This window comes from Ranitomeya variabilis, chromosome 7, assembly GCF_051348905.1.
Source record: "Ranitomeya variabilis isolate aRanVar5 chromosome 7, aRanVar5.hap1, whole genome shotgun sequence".
In the NCBI taxonomy this organism is placed as follows: Eukaryota; Metazoa; Chordata; class Amphibia; order Anura; family Dendrobatidae; genus Ranitomeya; species Ranitomeya variabilis.
This window is the reverse complement of record NC_135238.1, coordinates 42,201,243-42,221,271: the sequence shown is the minus strand read 5'-3', so window position 1 is coordinate 42,221,271 and position 20,029 is coordinate 42,201,243. Positions and strand designations below refer to the sequence as shown.

At 43.6% G+C, this 20,029-nt stretch overlaps 1 long non-coding RNA gene across 1 annotated transcript in view; it reads right to left on the bottom strand.

Annotated features, from left to right (window-relative positions):
• Positions 1-272: 272 nt before the first annotated feature.
• The window catches only part of LOC143784913 (uncharacterized), a 58,864-nt gene continuing 39,107 nt past the window's right edge, over positions 273-20,029 (bottom strand). Inside the window, exons 2-3 of the long non-coding RNA XR_013217904.1 lie at positions 10,790-10,966; positions 273-594 (exon numbers count right to left, since the gene is read on the bottom strand). This is a non-coding gene — a long non-coding RNA (uncharacterized LOC143784913). The remainder of the gene's footprint in view (positions 595-10,789; positions 10,967-20,029) is intronic.

Below are 20,029 nucleotides of genomic sequence, written 5' to 3'. Positions count from 1 at the left end.
AATTATGTCATTGATTTGAGAAATCAATCTGTGTATGCGCCTCCTCCGACAATGATGGCACCTGGGTGTGGCAGGTCACAAAAAAAAGCAGTGACCTGTCAGTCATGCAGGCAGGGAACTAATAATATCCAGATTGGCAGGAGAAGACGTAGTGCAACATCCAGCCCAGCTGCACTTGCACTCATTAGCTTAAAACTTCCATGGCTGATTGCTGAAGAATGGAAAAATTAATTTATTCAAATAGGGTAACATTTTAATCAGCTACAAAGCACCATTACAGCCATGTCTATATCATCCCAAATCCTGCTAACGCTTCCTTTCTAATGCACAATGTTTTTAGTCATAGTCACAACATCTCATGATAACTAGCTGGATTTCATGGATTTAGGCCAGGTTCAGTCAGCCATACTAAAACTCAGGCCAGTCATGTCTGCAAATTATAAATATGACTGGCTGCGTGTGCAGCTCCATGTGTGGCCGTGTGCTATATTTGTATGTCCGTATATCCTTGTCCGTGTGACATCTGTATGTCCGTGTCCAACTTCTGTGAGCCATCCGTATGTTCGTATCCATGTGCAACGTCCGTGTTTTGTCCTGTAAAAAAAGTATGATAGTAAAACAATTGATTTAATCTGTGTAAGCTGATGAAAATTGCCTGGGTTCCAAGGTTCCTAGGTTACAATTAAAGGAATTGTTTTTTTTTCTGAGTACTTGAATTTATTGGATAAATAAAGAAATACATTTATATAAAAAAAATGGCGTAGGCTCCCGCATATTTTTCAGAAACAGCAGAGGACAAGCCCACTGCTGTGGGCTGATGTTACTAATCTGAGAAATGGGCCACTAGCGCTAAATGTTCCTAGATTATTAATAACAGCTCATAGCTGTGTGCGTAGCCTTTACTGGTTAGTTTACAGGTGGACTTCAGACACAAAATGACGTAGGGTCCTCCTGTAAATTATAACCAGCAAAGGCTAAACAGGCAGCTGTGGGCTGATATTCATAGCCAGGGAAGGGGCCATGGATATTGGTCCCCCTCCCAAGCGAATAACATCAACCCTCAGCAGCCACAGAAATGGCACATCAATAAGATGCGCCAAATCTGGGGCTTTGCCTCGCTTTTCCCACTTGCCCTGGTGCAGTAGCAAGTGGGGACATAGGGTTAAGGTTGATGTCAACTTTTTTTTATGACCGCTGAGGTTTGTAATTTTAGTCATATTGTAAAAAATACACAGCCAGAATAAAGTCCTTTAATTGAAAGACACAGACTCCTTTATTTGAAATAAACACTCCCCACCCCCTTTTACTCATTTATTCGTGTAAAAATAAAAAATAAAAAGATCACTATATTCCTCACCTGTTCCACAATACAAATTAATTATGTAACAATCATGCAATGTGATTTTCTATATTTTTTAAGATTCTGTCTTTCACAGTTGAAGCGTACCTGTGATAAAAATGACAGACCTCTCCATTCTTTGTAGGTGACAAAACTTGAAAAATCGGCAGTGTATCAAATGCTTATTTTCCCCACTGTACCATAAACTATAAGCCTATCTATCTTTTATAGAATCATAGAATATTAGAGTTGGAAGGGACCTCCAGGGTCATCGTGTCCAACCCCCTGCTAAATGCAGGATTCACTAAACCATCTCAGTCAGATGTCTTTCCATCCTCTGTTTGAAGACTTCCTTTGAAGGAGAATTCACCACTAGTGATCAGCGAACGTGCTCGGATAACATCTTATCCGAGCATGCTTGGGTGTTATCTGAGCATCTGGGAGTGCTCGTATATTATGTTCAAGTCTCTGCGGCTGCATGATTTGTGGCTGTTAGCCTGAACACGTGGGGATTCTCTAACAAACAGGCAATCCCTGCATGTGTTCAGACTGTCTAACAGCCGCAAATTATGCAGCCACAGGGACTTGAACATAATATACGAGCACTCCCAGATGCTCAGATAACACACAAGCAGGCTCGGATAAGATGTTTTCTGAGCAGTGGCGTAGGAAGGGGGGTGCGGGGGGGGCAGGCCGCCCCGGGCGGCACAATGCGGGGGTGCCGGGTGGGTCACCGGGCCGCGGCCGGCGCTGCAGGCTGCAGCTGTTTAACGCTATTGACGTGCGGGCCCGTGCCCACACGTCAATAGTTAACAGCCGCCAGCCAATCTGAGGCTGGCAGCTGACGTCAGTCCCAGCGTGCATGTCGCCGGCCGCCGCACCATGGTCACTGCAGGGGCTGAACGCTTCGCTGCCTGGGCTGCTGCAGAACATCGGTAGTGACTAACAGGGATATTACTGACATGGAGAAATAACACCGAAATGTGGGGGGAAATGGAAGAAATAGTAGATGAAATGTGAGCCTTGATGTGTGTCTCTGTTACAGGTCCTGTGGTGTTGAGCACCCCTGCCCAGCTCATTGCACCCATTGTGGTGGCTAAGGCCACCCTGTCCATCACCACCACGGAGATCTACTTCGAGGTGGATGAAGAAGATCTCAGCTTTAAGAAGATCGATCCCAAAGTAAGGAATTACTGTATACTGCGTGTTTTATCCACGAGTGAAGTTAGCAGAATGTGCAGATAGAGCTAGATCTGTAGATATATTTATGTGATAGATACGTGATAAATGTGTAGATAGATATTTTAAATGTGTAGATATATACATGGATAATAGATAAATATGATAGATATATAGATAGATGTATAGATATAAATATTTTAGATAGACATGTAGATAGTGCATAGCTATGTAGATAAGTGTGTGTGTGTATATATAGAGAGAGAGAGAGAGTGAGAGAGATATTAGATAAACCTGTAGTGTATAAATAGATATATAGATATTAGACAGGGGGGGGGGTCGGCGCCAAACTCGGGAACAGCCCCAGGCGGCAAAAGCTCTAGCTACGCCCCTGTTTCCGAGCACATTCGCTCATCACTATTCACCACCTCCCATGGCAGCCTGTTCCACTCATTGATCACCCTCAATGTAAAAAGTTTTTTTTTAATATTTAATCTGTATCTTCTCCCTTTCAGTTTCATTCCATTGCTTCTTGTGTTTCTGTCACGATCCAATTTAGGATTTGTGGCAGATCTGGTTTCACTCAGTTTAAGACCTTTTTTCGTTTCTGGTCATCGGGGGTTAATGCAGTTTCCCCCCCCCCTGGTGGCCGCTGGTGTTATTGCATTGCTGCTGGGTCAGCTGATGTTTGTGGTGACCACTCCCTCCATCCTTTAAGAGGTCACCTGGTTCATCAGCTGACTGTCGGTGTTAGTTCATTCTAAAGCGACCAAGCTGGAAGAAGGAGCTTGCTGGGAACTGTTGTTCTACTGCTGTGTCCGGTTAATCTGGTGTTTCTTCCTGCTGTGCTGTGCCTTGTAGCATTATGCTAAGTGTTGTTTTCCTTTACCTTGTCTGTATTTCCTTACCCCGTGTTGTATTAGTGCAGCGGTGGGACCAGAGCTCACATCTGCCAGTTCCCTACTTAGGGATAGGTGCAGGGCAAGTGAGGGACTAGGTATCCTGGTCGGCAACGGGTTGAAAAAACCCGTATAGGGACGGTAGCAAGATCAGGGCACATCTGCAGGCCAGTGCTGGAGGTGCCCATTCCCCCAGTCCCTACCGACAGGGCCCACCGTTGTAATTGTGTCCCCGGTGTTCCCCTGTGTGTTGTGCTGTTCGTGACAGACCTACGGTTGGGTTGTTTTATACCAGGTCAGTCACTCCATGACATTAACACCGACCGTCACCTTTTTTCTGGTGAGCCATGGCTCAAATGCAGGCCTTTGCCCCACTGCTTCAGACTCTCACCACCGAGCTCAAGGATCTATGTGGTGAAGTGGTGCAGCAGCTGCAGCAATTGTTGGGGTTTTGGGCCTCGGCTCAGGTACAGGCTCTACTAGAACCCAAGATATCTCTCCCTGACAGGTTTTCTGGAGGGAGAGATACATTTTTGGTTTTTAAGGAGGCCTGCAAGTTATACTTCAGGCTCCGCCCTCGTTCATCAGGGAGTGAGGAACAACGGGTGGGAATTATCGTTTCCCTTCTTAAAGGTGATCCCCAATCCTGGGCCTTCTCCCTGCTGACCGCTTCACCATCTCTACGGTCAGTGGACGAGTTTTTTGCAGCTCTGGCGCTGGTATATGGTGACCTGGATGGCGTCTCCTTGGCGGAATCCCAACTCCGTAAGATCAAGCAGGGGGGCCGGCGGAGGACTACTGTTCAAAGTTCAGGAGGTGGGCCACTGACACACAGTGGAATGACCCGGCCCTTAGGAGCCATTTTGTGCAGGGTCTGTCCCCTAGGTTGCAAGATACTCTGGTACAGTACACTGCCCCCAAGTCGTTGGAGGCAGCCATGTCCCTTGCCATCCGGGTGGATAGACGCTTGAGGGAGAGGCATACACCAAATGTGCCCCCTGTAGTCCTTGCTAGGGAGGAGGACACACCTGACCAGGCGGACGAACCCATGCAGGTGGGAGGAGTTTGTTCCCAAACGGGGTTGTCTGGGGTTCGCCATGGTGTGGGGGCATGTTTTTACTGTGGGCAGACTGGTCATTTTATCAATGTCTGCCCAGCTCGCGCCAAAATTCCTGTTCCATCTGAAGAGCCGCGTCCCCCTGGTTGTGTGTAAGGAAGCGACCAGGGAGTGTATATTTCCTCCATTTTCTCGTCTCAGTGTACCTTACCTGCTGAGGTGGTTGTTGGTGGGGTAACTGAGAATGTTCCGGTGTTTGTGGACAGTGGAGCAGGAGTCAATTTGGTGGATGCTCATTTTGTCCAGACCCATGGCCTGATGAGTAGGTTGCTAGCTAGACCCCTAAGCATCCAGGCCATTGACTCTGCCCCTCTCAGCCAGGGGAGCATTACCCAAGTCATAGACAATATACATCTGCGTATAGGGGCTTGTCGTGAAGAGTCCCTGTCATGCTACGTCTTGGAGGGCATACCAACTCCCATGGTCTTAGAACTCCCTTGGTTGAAAAAACACAACCCGGTCATAGACTGGCGGTCCAGAGAAGTAGTCAGCTGGGGTCAGTCGTGTGAGGACTGCTGCCCGGGAACTACGATCTCTGCCGTCCTTCTACAACCTACCCCTTCTTCTCCAGTGGGGGCAGTAGAGGTGCTTGAAGGGAGTAGGGGCAAGACTCTACCCTCACTACATTCTAACCCGGTATGTCAGAGACCTCTTAGGAGGAGGGGTCAGAGGAGGGTGGTGGTTCCCTCGATGCATAGTGGGGGAGTGAGTTTGGCGACACAGGGGGACACCTCTGTTGTCGGTTCTGTAAAGAGTTCACCATCTTGTGGCAGACACATGCGTGAAAATAAACGTTCAGGTCCGGACCTGTGTGTGAATGATTACATATGGGTGTCCACCAAAAATATCAGGTGGAAGTGTGGAACTGGAATCTGGAGTTCAAGGGTAATTGGGCCATATCGGGTGTCAGCCATTGTCAGTCCGAAGACTTACCAGTTGGAGTTACCCTCAGTAATGCCCATACACAACTCATTCCACAGGTCGGTGCTCTGGAGATTTGTGCCGCCTATGTTGTTATCTCCATCGTGCTGTGTCCACCGTAAACCTGAGGGTCAGGTGACTGAGGAGGTGAACTCTGGTGAATCGAGACGTTCTCACTGTAGGTTGGTTACTGGTGAGGTCCAGTGTTGAGGGTCCAGAGGCCCCTCATTGAAAGGGGGGTACTGTCACGATTCAATTTTGGATTTGTGGCAGATCTGGTTTACCTCAGTTTAAGACCTTTTTTCCTTTCTGGTCATCGGGGGTTAATGCAGTTTCCCCCCCCCCGGTGGCCGCTGGTGTTATTGCATTGCTGCTGGGTCAGCTGATGTTTGTGGTGACCACTCCCTCCATCCTTTAAGAGGTCACCTGGTTCATCAGCTGACTGTCGGTGTTAGTTCATTCTAAAGCGACCAAGCTGAGAGAAGGAGCTTGCTGGGAACTGTTGTTCTACTGCTGTGTTCAGTGAATCTGGTGTTTCTTCCTGCTGTGCTGTGCCTTGCAGCATTAAGCTAAGTGTTGTTTACCTTTACCTTGTCTGTATTTCCTTACCCCGTGTTGTATTAGTGCAGCGGTGGGACCAGTGCTCTCACCTGCCAGTTCCCTACTTAGGGATAGGTGCAGGGCACGTGAGGGACTAGGTATCCTGGTCGGCGATGGGTTGAAAGAACCCGTATAGGGACGGTAGCAAGATCAGGGCACATCTGCAGGCCAGTGCAGGAGGTGCCCATTCCCCCAGTCCCTACCGACAGGGCCCACCGTTGTAATTGTGTCCCCGGTGTTCCCTTGTGTGTTGTGCTGTTCGTGACAGACCTACGGTTGGGTCGTTTTAAACCGGGTCAGTCACTCCGTGACAGTTTCCATGTGCAAATGAAAATAATGATGATCCCTCTACACTGTGACAGCCCTTCAGATATTTGTAGACAGCTATTAAGTCTCCTCTTAGCCTTCTTTTTTGAAAGCTAAACATTCCCAGATCCTTTAACAGTTCCTCATAGGACATAGTTTGCAGTCCGCTCACCATCCTGGTAGCTCTTCTCTGAAATTGCTCCAATTCGTTGTCTATTTTAAAATGTGGTGCCCAGAACTGGACACTGTATTCCAGATGTGGTCTGACCAAGGAGGACTAGAGGGGGGTAATTAATTCACATGATCTAGACTCTATGCTTCTCTTAATACATCCTAGAACTGTGTTTGCTTTTTTGCTGCTGCATCACACTTTTGGCTCATGTGCAGTCTGTGATCTATTAGTATACCCAAGTCTTTTTCACACGTGCTGTTGCTTAGTTCTATTCCTCCCATTCTATAGGTGTCATTTTCATTTTTGTTGCCCAGATATAGAATCTTGCATTTCTCCATGTTCAATACCATTCTTTTAGTCATTGCCCGTTGTTCAAGCTTATCTAGGTCTTATGCCTGTATGCAATTTGACAGACAGGAGAGCAAGAGCAAAGAGACAAATACACACCCCCACTTCATAAAATCCCTTCGAAATCTCTGCTGCCAGACAGATTACACTTTACAACAGGCAGTGAACAGAAGGAAGCACTTTGTACTATCTATCAGGGGTAAGACAATCTCATTTTAATATAGTGATTTTACAATATCTATAAAATGAGATCAAATTGTATGAAAGTACAGCAGCCGATTGAAAAAAAAAGTGACAGTAGCATATTCCAGTAGGTTCACTAATAATCCAGAATATTTGATCATTTAATACCTATCTGGTCACAATTAAGGATTTTCACAATCAGAAAATTTCAGGGCATATTGACTATATTCTCAGCACAATTGGTGAAGGTCCATTTACTGGAAATCTTATTGAATCTGAGACAGGAGGCATGTGGTCATTCTCTTTTTTGATGAATGGGAGTAATAAAAGTGCTCCTCTGCCTCTATATCTCTCTGAGGACGTAGCAATATGCCATAAAAGTCTATGATGGGAAAACCAGATTAACACTGGATTACTATAAATAGCAGTTGGGGGTCGGGTCCATGACTAAAGCAATTATGATTTTTAACAGATGTTATATAATGATATATTACATAATCTATAACAAGCAGCTGCGGCTGTACATCATCATATTTGCAGGCGATCAGTAACAGACGGGGAGTTGCTACAAGGAGCGCAGAACTGTCTAGAAGACCCCCGGTTACTACAGACTTGGGAACCGAGTGTTTCTTACGGGCCTCCAAGACTCTACGTGAAATGTGACCTGTGCCCAGAGGATGCGTGGGAGTAAATAAAGTGTCTAGCAGAGTGAGATTGAATCAGCCACGGTTTATTTCTGACACCAGTTCTCCCAGTATTCAGTTTCATTTAAGTAAGTTCCTTTTCAGCAGACGAATTTTGGTACAGATCTATAGCCTTGAAGGCCGTGAAGTTAAAAAAGGCTGTAACGGGGCGAATAAAGTAATGGTGAATGTAAATTATGTATTATACCCAGATCAGGGGAATTAAAATGGTTTATAAGGAATGGCACATGCATTAGGGACCCCTTTCATGAGCCAAAGGTGAGATTTGTTAGAAAACAGTGGCTTGGGGGGGGGGGGTCGTGGTTTGCGCGGGACAGGAGCGGACGTGCTTTTGCATAGCTCCTGATAATCCCCTATTTTCAGCTACCTAAGCATACTAAATTGAGAAATATCTGATCCTAAAATATATAAAAATATGCCTGGACTGTGTTATAAGAAGAAAAAAGATGATTCATCGAAAAATATTTATTTATCAAGACAGAGGGACAACGGGAGGAGATCTAATGGAGGCCTGCTTTCTCCTGAGGTAAAGGTGACAAAGCCTTTACCTCATAATACGGATTCCTGCAAGAAACCAGAGCCTCGGCTTCATGGCAATCAGATTGCCTGTCGGACATCTGTTATAAAACATCCTGCTCTTACCGAGACCCTGATATCAGCTGATGGTATCCTGCAAAGAAAACGGAGGAGCGCGAGGGATCCTGAGGTAATGAAGAAGCAGCAGAGAGAAGAAAATGGTGACGCGGCAACAACTCCCGCCCTTTCCGGGGCTAAGATGCCAACTGACAGATGTCCGACGATGCGCCGTGGGATCGCAATGGCTGCCGGAGCTGTTACACAATGGAGGGAAGAAACAGAAGACGGTGAAGCGACGGAGATTACCGCTCCTATCAAGACTCAGGGGCAGGATATCAGGTATAAGAATAGGAAGGGATACGCGGGGATCTCTCCAACCGTGACGCAGCAAGGAAAATTAGATGATGAATCACCATCTTCAGCGCTGCACAGACATGGAGAGCTCTCTTCAGCTCTCGGTGTACAAGGAAGTAAACTTAGGTATGATGCGCCGGTGTTTGTGCCGGTGAGGACTGATGGAGAAACCTCTACCAGAATGATGGAAAGAGAAAAGTATGGCGAAGGCGTGGTACAGCTCATGATCCAAAGCAATACCACATCATCTGTAAAACACGGCGGAGGCAGTGTGATGGCTTGGGCATGCATGGCTGCCAGTGGCACTGGGTCACTAGTGTTTATTGATGATGTGACACAGGACAGAAGCAGCCGAATGAATTCTGAGGTATTCAGAGCCATACTGTGTGCTCAGATCCAGCCAAATGCAGCCAAACTGATTGGTCGTCGTTTCATACTACAGATGGACAATGGCCCAAAACATAAAGCCAAAGCAACCCAGGAGTTTATTAAAGCAAAGAAGTGGAATATTCTTGAATGGCCAAGTCAGTCCCCTGATCTCAACCCAATTGAGCATGCATTTCACTTGTTAAAGACTAAACTTCAGACAGAAAGGCCCACAAACAAACAGCAACTGAAAACCACCGCAGTGAAGGCCTGGCAGAGCATCAAAAAGGAGGAAACACAGCGTCTGGTGATGTCCATGAGTTCAAGACTTCAGGCAGTCATTGCCAACAAAGGGTTTTCAACCAAGTACTAGAAATGAACATTTTATTTACAATTATTTAATCTGTCCAATTACTTTTGGTCCCTTTAAAAACAGGGTGGCACATGTTAAGGAGCTGAAACTCCTAAACCCTTCATCCAATTTTAATGTGGATACCCTCAAATGAAAGCTGAAAGTCTGAACTTCAACTGCAACTGAATTGTTTTGTTTAAAATTCATTGTGGTAATGTCTATAACCAAAATTAGAAAAATGTTGTCTCTGTCCAAATATATATGGACCTAACTGTATCTTGTCATTATAAAGATATAGAAAATAAATTAGGTCAATCAGGTTCCTCGACTCTTTAGGACAGTTGGAAAATAGTCACTCTGAGGAGTTTTATAGCGATATAGATTCTTTTGGTTATAGAGGTGACTATTTTTTCGATGACATGGTCCCTGATGACATTTTTTCTTCAGGTTCATATTCATCTTCAGAACATACAACCAGTAGTGATAACTCTGAATTTTTTAAAAAATTTACGCAAAAAAATAACTCAATCAAACTAAATCAGAGAAGCCTACAAGAGCAATGTAATCACAACAATTCATTGATAAATGACATTCAAGCAACCAACGATAACCCAACAGAAACATTTTTGACAAACATATGTAAAGCCCTACTGGTTTCAGTTGATATTTTAGAGAAAAATACTACTAACGACGATAACTCAAAAATGTCGTCTGAAATCAAATTGAAATCTGATGATTCTATACACTTAAACAAAGTTAAAGCATCCGAGAGCTTCATCAAAGAGCTCTTCAAAGATATGCTATCGCGCATAGCTGTTATCACACACTCAAATTCTTATGGAGCTTCTGATAACTCCTTTTGTAACTCAAAGATAAATATCTCCTCAATCAAAAATCGTAAGTCCTCGTATTCTGTTGAGGATCAAAACCTTGCTACACTCTCAGATTCCTTGAAATATATCCAAAAAGATATCAATTCTTTCAGGAAAAGTCTAAACAATCTTGAAGATTTTAAAAAGAAAAACAATGTGAAGATTAGAGGGATTCCAAAGTCGGTCCAGAACTTCCAATTAAAAGATTACATCTCTTCATTAATTTCTTATCTTCTTCTTAAAGCCAAAGAGGGAAATTTAATTGAAAAGGCCTCTAGAGTGCGTTGGTCATCTGCTCTTCCACCTGATGTCGATACAGATGTTATTGTCTCCTTCTACCCCAACTGGATTAGAAATGCTTTACTGGATATACCAAAAGAGCCAAGATTCCTTTCTTCTCCGTATAATCATCTAACCTTTTCAAAGACCTGTCTAAAGAAACCTTACAAAAGCGTAAATTATTTCGATTCACTACTTGTGAACTCCGAAAAGCTAGAATACCTTATAATTGGACTCAGATCTCAACGCTACAAATTAAATTTGCATCCAAACTGATTAATATTTCCTCTCCAGCGGAAGGAGCTGACTTCCTGAAACGTGCAGGTTTAATATCTTCCATGGGATCCTATGGACTCCTTTCCAAGTCCAAATCTGTCCTTCGTCCCAAGTGAAGAAATACTACAAGGAAAAAACATCTTAATGAACACAATGACTTTGAATGCATAGAAGAACTTTTTTCCATTTATTGCTCAATTGTAGCCTGTTTTTAAACCGTACTTTTCCACCACAAAGTCATGGATCACCTAAAGGTGATTCCAGACATAACAGGACGTATTTCATTTTTCTTTTTTTTTTTAACCACATTTGACTTTTGAGTAAGCGACAGCTGACTTGTTTCTGTCTTAGTAAGCTACAGTATGTTAAAATATGGAAGTCCTGTATTTTCTTTCCCCTTTCATTCCCTTTTGTCCCAATTACCTTGTTTACCCTTACCTTTGTTAAATTTGTAAAATCAATAAAATTTGTTGAAAAAGAAATCAGTGGCTTGACCAGTTTGGCAGTCATTGGATACCTGGAAATATACCTAAAAGGGTTACAATAAATTATTTGCTGGATCGGGGAGAGCCTCTAGATTGGTGGTGGTCTGACTGCTAAGACCCCTACCAATTGCCAGAATGGGGCACTATAGTCCACATCTGGTCTGAGTGGAGTAGTAGTGGGCACGGTCAACCACCACTTCTTTCATTGTTTATGGGAGATAGCACAAAACAATGCTCCACTTTCTCCAGCAGATAACGTCTTGTGACGGGAGAATTTCTTTAAAGGAAAGTTAATGAGTCTCAGGAGCTGAACTCCTAGTGGTTAAAAGGGGCTATAACATATCAAGCAGAATTAAAAGTTTTGCTACCCTTTAAAGAGGACATTTTGCCAAATTTTTCATGTTGAACTGGACACACGTAATAGTGGCTACAGGGCAGAATAAAACTTTTTAGTTTTTTATTAATTTAGTCTTTTAGTTGCAGATATCTTAACAATCAAAGCTTTGATGAGGGGTTGAGGAGGAGTATGAGGCACTCCATTCATTAACAGACGCATCCATCAGACAAGGCGCCAAGTGGTATGTACCTCCATGTGCGCCTCACTACAGTTCCTTCATCAGTTAGTGACTGGAGTAAGATTTGTTGTGCAAGGAATGCCGTGATCACTCATCATAAATTTGGGGGTTGGTACGCCAAGTCACACCCAAGTAAGCTCCCAACCCTACTCACTTTGTCGGAGCTGGGTGAAAATGATGTGAAAATGCCAAAAGTCGGAAGGTTTTTTCTCAGCCTCACATTGCGCACAAATTTTATGACTTTGTACGCCAAAATTCTGTCGTAAAAGCTTTGATTAATTGGGGCAGAACAACTTGATTCACCAAGACCAGCATGTTTTACACCGGTCTTGAGGAGGCGATGAGGAGAGGCGCATGCCTCTTGATGAATCTAGTGAGGTGCAAAGTGGCATGCGCCTTGCCACAAGCCACAAATCTTACTTCAGTCAGTGCCCGCCATGCCACCGTCCCACCCTATATATACCCACTTTGCCAGAGCTTAGCAAAAATTGTGTGAAAATGACAAAAGTCGCAAAATTTTTGCGTTGCACCAAAAATATTCGGAATTCTAAATGCATAGTGGTAGACCACAATTCTACGCGTCTATAATTTTAGCCAAACTGGATGTCTCTTGTTCTGGAGGACCTGATATATCGGAGCATTAGTAGGGACTTTTATTTTAAGGCATATGATGTAATATTTATTTTGCCCTGTGGTGGTGTCACGGGGAGACTAGGTGAGCGAGAGTTAATAACCCGGGCCCCTGCAATTTCCCTCAGACTAGGGAAATCCTGACTGACCCTCTACCTGGAGTTTACACTGATGGTGTGCATGTCCAGGCCTCGAACCTCACCCTGTCTCCTGTTTCAACCCTAGGCTGAAACCTTCGCCCACCACCCAGTGAAGAGGTAATACACCAAAACCCACAGTTAGCACAGACAAGGATAAAGGAAAATATACACCACGCTGCAGTCACTCAGGAATACACTATAAATGTGCAGGGCAAAATAAATACAAATATAGGAAGGAGTAAATAAGACAAAGGAAAATACACCACCAGCAACGAATCTCCAACAACCAGCTCTCCACTCCAGACCGAGATACCAACGCACAAGACAGAAGCTATAATCGGCGACGCCCAATGATCAGGAGAACTATTTAAAGGCAATGGGCATGGCCCAGCTTCCAATCCGAGGATCAGGTAAATTAACCCCGGAACAGCTAGCTAAAATCTAGCCGACGCCAATGAGCAAATAGTGGTCAAAAGCGGAATTACCGCTGTCTGTCGAACGACCTGGTCTGAACAGCGTCCGACATGACAGGTGGCACTGCAGGAAAAAATGAACACTTACTGCTGAGTTTGTTCAAGTTTACAGCTGCTTAGTGGAGGTCCAGAAACTGGAGCACCCTGTGATCAGCTTTCATTTGGGGGTCTCTCTTAAAAAACATGTTGGACAAAATGGACCATCACTGTGTTAGTGTGACTGATATTCCACTGTAAATCTCTTATTTCTTTAGGAAAGAGAACATGGACACGTTTTCTTAATCAGCTTGTACTTAAATCATTATCCATATGGCACAAGCGGCACGTCTCTATTCTACATATTCACAGCTGACGCATTATAATTAGCACATCGGTCTGGGGATGCTATTAAATGTCACCTTCCCATTGATCTGGATGCAGCTGAATTGCTTTAAGCCAAACACAAGGAGAGCTTCTTCTACCTTTGCAGAATGGCTTGCCAAGTTGGCACAGCGTAGCTCAGGGAAAGGGTGCCATTCTCTGCATGTGCGTTATAAAGTATTTGGAGCGATTTTGAAGGCCTCTTGAAACCATTACGCTTGCTTGGCACCTTTGATGTGGGGCTTTATCAAAGAGCTGTCACCACCGTTCAGAAGACAGATAGTGCACATAATCAGAGTTCTGAGCTGTCTTGGATCACTAGTAAAATAATCAGATTAGCAAAGTGTTCCCAGCAGTTCGGATGGCATACAGTTTATGTGCAGAGGTGGAGAGTACCCCTAGGGGAAGGTTTTGTACACTGCTCGTTGACTGATGCTTTAATCCAGGTGTGGGAGGGAGGAAATCCATCAGGAGAACATCTGCTGCCTCATCAGGAGCATGCCCAGGCATTGTAGGAAGGTTATACAGGCACATGGAGGCCACACACACTACTGAGCATCATTTCTTTGTCTTGAAGCATTTCCACTGAAGTTGGATCAGCTTGTAATTTGATTTTCCACTTTGATTTTGAGTATCATTCCAAATCCAGACCTCCATGGGATATTAATTTTGATTTCCATTGATCATTTTTATGTTTTATTGTTCTCAGCGCATTCCACTATGTAATGAAGAAAGATTTGCAACTGGAATATTTCATTCAGTGATATCTAGGATGTGGTATTTTAGTGTTCCCTTTATTTTTTTTAGCAGTGTACTTAACATTGGAAATGATCAATATATTATATTTAGGTAGTGATAACATTAATCTAAAGTGATAATCTAAAGTGATTATGTCACTGATATAACAATGTTACGCGATTCCCGGAGGAGCCAGTGCCAACACTGCTGGAACAGTGCCGGTTCCTGTGATGAGTAAAGGGATTATTATTGTACACGGGAAACACAGAGATTGAGAAGGGATTGTGTGAGTACTGGACAACCCCTTTAAACAACACAATTTGCAGCTGCATAATGCATACGACATGTCTTATATGACGAGGAATATGGCTGTGTACTTTATTAATACTGGTACTGCCTCTTGGCTCAGATGTAATATTAATGCAGTACTTGTCTTTTTCAAAGAGAATACCCCAGTCAGGACTCTGAACATTTTTATTACCTTTTGTGCATTACTGCCCTTTTCCAAGATGGTGTCTTTGGTGTCATGTGCACTGTCTTCCTGCTATAAAACTCCACCCCAGCCTTCAGTCTGTGCTAGAGTATTCTGCATTGCATCCAGCTCCTGACCCCTGGTGACTCCCTGGCTATATACCTGCTCCTGTGAACCCGTGTGGTGATCATGCTACTCTGCTCTGAGTTCCTGCTGCATACACCAGTTTCCAGTAATCCTCCTTCATCTGCTGCTCGTGTTTACTTCCATCTGCATTTGCTGGACATGTAAGCTGCTGCTGCTCTGCAAAAACCTGAGACTATTAACCAGGCCTCCCTGGTTGAGCTAAGATATGATTTGAACTGCCTTATAAGCATATCTATCTGTGTCTGGACTAAGACAAAGATTTATTCGTGTCAAGTATCCTCAAGAATAACTGTGCTTCATAGACTTTCTGCTTGATTGCATTTTCCTCTGAAGTTTCCTATAGACTGCTAAGCTGTGTTTAATATTTACACCAAGTGTTGTGGACTTGCGTTTCTCTCTGCACCTGTTTGAATCACCGTGTGATAATATAGACTTTACCACTTATAAAACTGTGTCCTGTAGTTGTCTTGTTCCACGCAAAGAGTCTCCTGAGTTATCTCCTATAATTATTACAACCCCATTGATCTGCATTTCGGAATATACTAAAGGATCTTTCAATTTCTTTCACTTAAAGGGAATCTGTCAGGTTTTTGCTGTGTAATCTGAGGACAGTATGAGGTAGGGGTTAAAACATTGAATTCAACGCTGTGTCACTTATCGGGCTGTGTGCTGAAGTTTACTTACAGGGATGGTTTTATAACTAGGATATTATCATTGCTGTGGCTAGCTATCATGTACTTCCTGGTTTGACACCACCCCTTCCTGTGATAAGCAGCTCACTTTCTGTAGACAATGTAGATACAGAGCCTGGAGTGGGTGGGGTTAGCTTTCTCAGAACTCTTGATTGTGTCAGATCTGCTGCACCCAGTAAACTGAGTGATACATCGCTGGAATCGGGGTCTTTTTTCCTACATTGTGCTGCTCTCAGATTCGGTAGCAAAAATCTGGTGACAGATTCCCTTTAAAGAGGACCTGTCTTTTATCCAACTGGGTGTGATTATCAAGAAGATTCCTATAGAACAGAGTTGTAGACTACACCCACTTGGCTAAAAACTTGATTTCCATAAAGGGAAGAGAGGGCAATATCTCAGGAACGGAGAGGCACAGGAACAAAAGAAAAATAATGGCAGATTCAGGAGCACAGCATCATTTACATCAAATTAAACAATTACATAGTTATGGCAAATGAGAAGCTTTACTGTGAACTTTTCCCCCCTTAAATATGTGTATATGTGTACGTACTGCAGTGTCAGTGTGTTAATATACTCACCTACCGTTGTCTTCTCTGGTATCCAGCGTCGTTCCGCTCTTCTTCTGAGTGTCGTCACCGCTCTTTAGACTCTTTCCTTCACGCGTGAGCCGGAAGTCTCTTTTACAATGTAAGTCAATGGTGCCTCGTTTTGATATTCCATAGACTTCCATTGTAAAAGTAGTTTAAATTAGGGGGGGGGGGGGGGGTATTTATTTAAATACGGTACTTTCAGCTTTTCATAGTGTAATAATTATTCTAAATTGTCCAACTTGTCCAGAAGCCACTTGATAATCCCCTGATGTGGTCAATGGCGGATGGAAGCATCGGCTCGAATTCTGTCTGTTTATTCATAGCACAGACACAATTATTAAAATCTTTCCCAGAGGAAGAAGAGTAATATTCGTCAGCTCAAAGAAAAGGTCCGACATTCAGAAAAAGGAGTTTTAGACCAAAAAAATTAAATCAAATAATTGTTATATGCCATATATGCAGGGGCGTAACTATAATATGTGCAGTGGCTGCAATCTCCCCCGTGTCCTGGAGCCTAAAGGGTCCAAAAAGTACCTTTGTCCCATATGAAAAGACCAATACTATTAAAGACTTGCAATAATTGGGGGCCCAGTTGGAGCTTTTGCATTGGGGCCCACGAGATTCAAGTTACGCCACTGCATATATGGTACTAAGCATAGAAGAGTCGTAGCGCTGGACTTCCACTTCACGATCTTCCATATTTTGGCTCAATAATATTCAATAATCTAACCATTAATAACTTGTCAACAAATTAAAGGAAACTTGTAAGAGATGAAAATTATTCACATCCCATTGTTATATCCGTGGTTCTATAGATGATTTAAAGGGGCCCTGTCAGTTGTTATTACACATCTCTTTTAGTTAACACTTGCATTCCTCATAAAAAAAAATTAGTTATTTTCTTACAATTCTACATTGTGCCATTTCTCTTAGAAGTTCACGAATAAATTGACAACTGGGCGTTACCATCCCCTACCTTTAAATGAGTGTGTATTTACAGAGTCTGACATTATCACCACGGATTGGATGGTATCTGAGTCTGCAGGGACACACCCCCAATTGGTAACACCCAGATGTCAATTTATTAATACGTTTCTAAAACAAAAAACAAGTGAACGGCGCAACGCAGAATTATAAGAGAAGTTGCTCTACAATTGTTGTATTCTGGAGATTACCATTACTTAATAAAGGAGACATGTCAGGAATGCCAACACATCCTCTTTAAAGGGTTTATCCAGGACTTTTGTTTTTTACTATGAGCTTAAAAACTAGCAGGCAGGTGATTGCTAATGACCTCCGTGTTGTACCTGGCGCACACACATTGATGCATTGATGGAGATTCGGTTGCTTAACGTCAACAGAGCAGATCTTCCTCTTTCGGGCTGCTCTGTTGGTGGGGTGTGACTGCCGTCATGCTGATTGACAGGCGGCTCCCTGCAATTAGGCAGCGGGGAGCCGGCTGTCAATCAGCATGACGTTGACAGTCACATCCCATCAGCAAAGCAGAGCGGAAGAGAAGCCACTGCTCTGTTGACGTGGCATAAGCAGAAGCTGCTGAATCGCTGGCAGGAGCGGTCTGCGCCGATCACAACAGGCAGGTATGTAGCACCTACCTGCTGATAATTTTTAGGTCCATAATTACTTTTTTTTTACTTGAGTTTAATCTGACTCCATTCACATGAAGTTGTTTGCTGCGCTTCAAGCCATAAATCAGTCTGATTAGATCGACGTATTATTTAATGAAACATTTAGTCTAGGAGCATTGCCGAGGTTCATGATATGTTTCCCATGAGGGCTGTAGAAAGTAGTTGCTGTGTTCAGGCTATTCTAGAATGTGGAGGCTTCACACCCATTGCACTTATTCAGCAGTACTGTCTGCACCGCGCGGCTATTTATATCTGGTACGAAGGGCCATCTGGGGAAAGCTAAAAGAGATTTACCTTCATTTATCAACTCTCATCATTCGCGATGCCCTTTTTTCATCTGAATGAAAAAAAGTAGAGTTCATGGGCCGTTCGCATCAAATGTTCTGCAGAACCTACGTAGAAAGAAAGGCCAGCGGAGTTTAGGAGCCATGAATCCCTACAACTCAACAGCTACAAGGCTTATCAAGGTGGAGGAGAACAGAGGAACCTTGGGAGCTGCCTAAATTGTGTCTTTCCTCATCTAACTTTAGAAGCAAAGTACCCAGTTGTAAGCAAGTAAAAAGTTATAGTACATATGAATAACATAGGGTATTTAGTAATCACTGTTTTTGATTAAAAAAAAAGCATAAAAGCCGTCCTACCGCAACAAGGTGTATCCAAATTGGCAAGGTCCTATAAAGTCTGTAATATTTAAAACCTTACCATGTGTCAAACACGACCTCCCAACTGTGAACACCCAGCCATGGGACGCTATATAAACGTAATGCCCAACTTAAAGAAAGGGAGGTCATGGCCTTGTTTGTACTGAGTACAATAAAACAACGTAAAACAAAACCAAGAAAAATGAGCTAGACTATTAGGGCCCCTTCACACTGTGCAATCAAAGTCTGAACGAGCGTTCGATTTGTGACGTTTATCCGTCCTCGTTCCGAGGTTGCAAAGTGTGACATGGCGTTACGATTTGCGACGCAGCCCAGCATCGTACGATGTGAAAGAAAGAGCAGAACTTTCTTTCGTCGTAAATGTCTCGCTGTGGCGGTCGAAATCGTAGTATGTGACGGCGGTCATACGAGCTCGTAATGCGACTACGTGGGTTGGGCTTCCGCATACCTGTCTCCTGATTGGGCGTGACGTTTTAGCACGCCCATGCTGGTAATACGTCACGCTCGGAGTCGTAGGACTATGGCGGTGTGAAGGGTAGCGTACGATTGCGACGCGTGACGTTCACATCGCAACTACGTCAGAAAAAGCGTTAACATCGTAGAGTGTGACCGCTGGCTACGAGCTCGTACTGCGATGTCGAATATGACGCAAATGCGTCGTAATCGTAGCAGAATCGACCAGTGTGAAGGGGCCCTTAGTTGGTAAGCTTCCCACGGCTGGGTGTCCAATGTCGGGCCCTGGTCCTGCTCTGCCATTATTCACATTGAAGTCTTTTTTGACACATGGTAAGGTTTTAATATTAGAGACAATATAGGACCATCCCGATTTGGGTACGCCTTGTCGTGGTGGGATGGTTTTTATGCTTTTTTAATCAAAAACAGTGTTTACTAAGTACCATATGTTATTTATGTGTACTGTTACTTTTTACTTACAGCAGAGTATTAGCTCATTTAGTTTCTATCTTGGGTATTGTCTGTTTAATGGTCACAGTGTGAACATCCTTCTATATGTTACATGGATACCAACTTATACTCCGGCTCATTTTTCTTGGTTTTGCTTTATTGTGTCCATTCATTGCCAATATGTAATTCTAATATTGCTATACCTGGCTGCCTATGTGTTTCCTGTTTGGGTGTTATCCTTCATGGATATGTCATAAATGTCTGCTCGATGTAGGTATTACCTTACGGACTCGCATTCACCTTCAGAATTGGGGTCCACCAATTGCGGAACTGGAGCAAATTCAGCGGTGACCAATTTGAGTAAGAAAAGTGGATTGTGCTGCCGAGGGAACTTTTTTTTTTTACTGGGAGACCAACAAGAAACAAACAATCTACCTGACTTTTAAAGACTAAAGGTGAGCAAAAAAATTTGTAGGACCCTGATCTAGTGGCCACATCAGAGCCCTGCAAACCTGTCGACATCCTTGACCCCTCTTCTAATTAGTAGGTCCCAGCTCAACTCAAATAAAGATCGTCAAGACCCAACGCATTTTGAATTCTATTTTTGGAGATCATGACAAATAAACCTAGGGGTTTTTTTTTTTTTAGCTAGGTAAGGGCTTCGTGTCTAGGC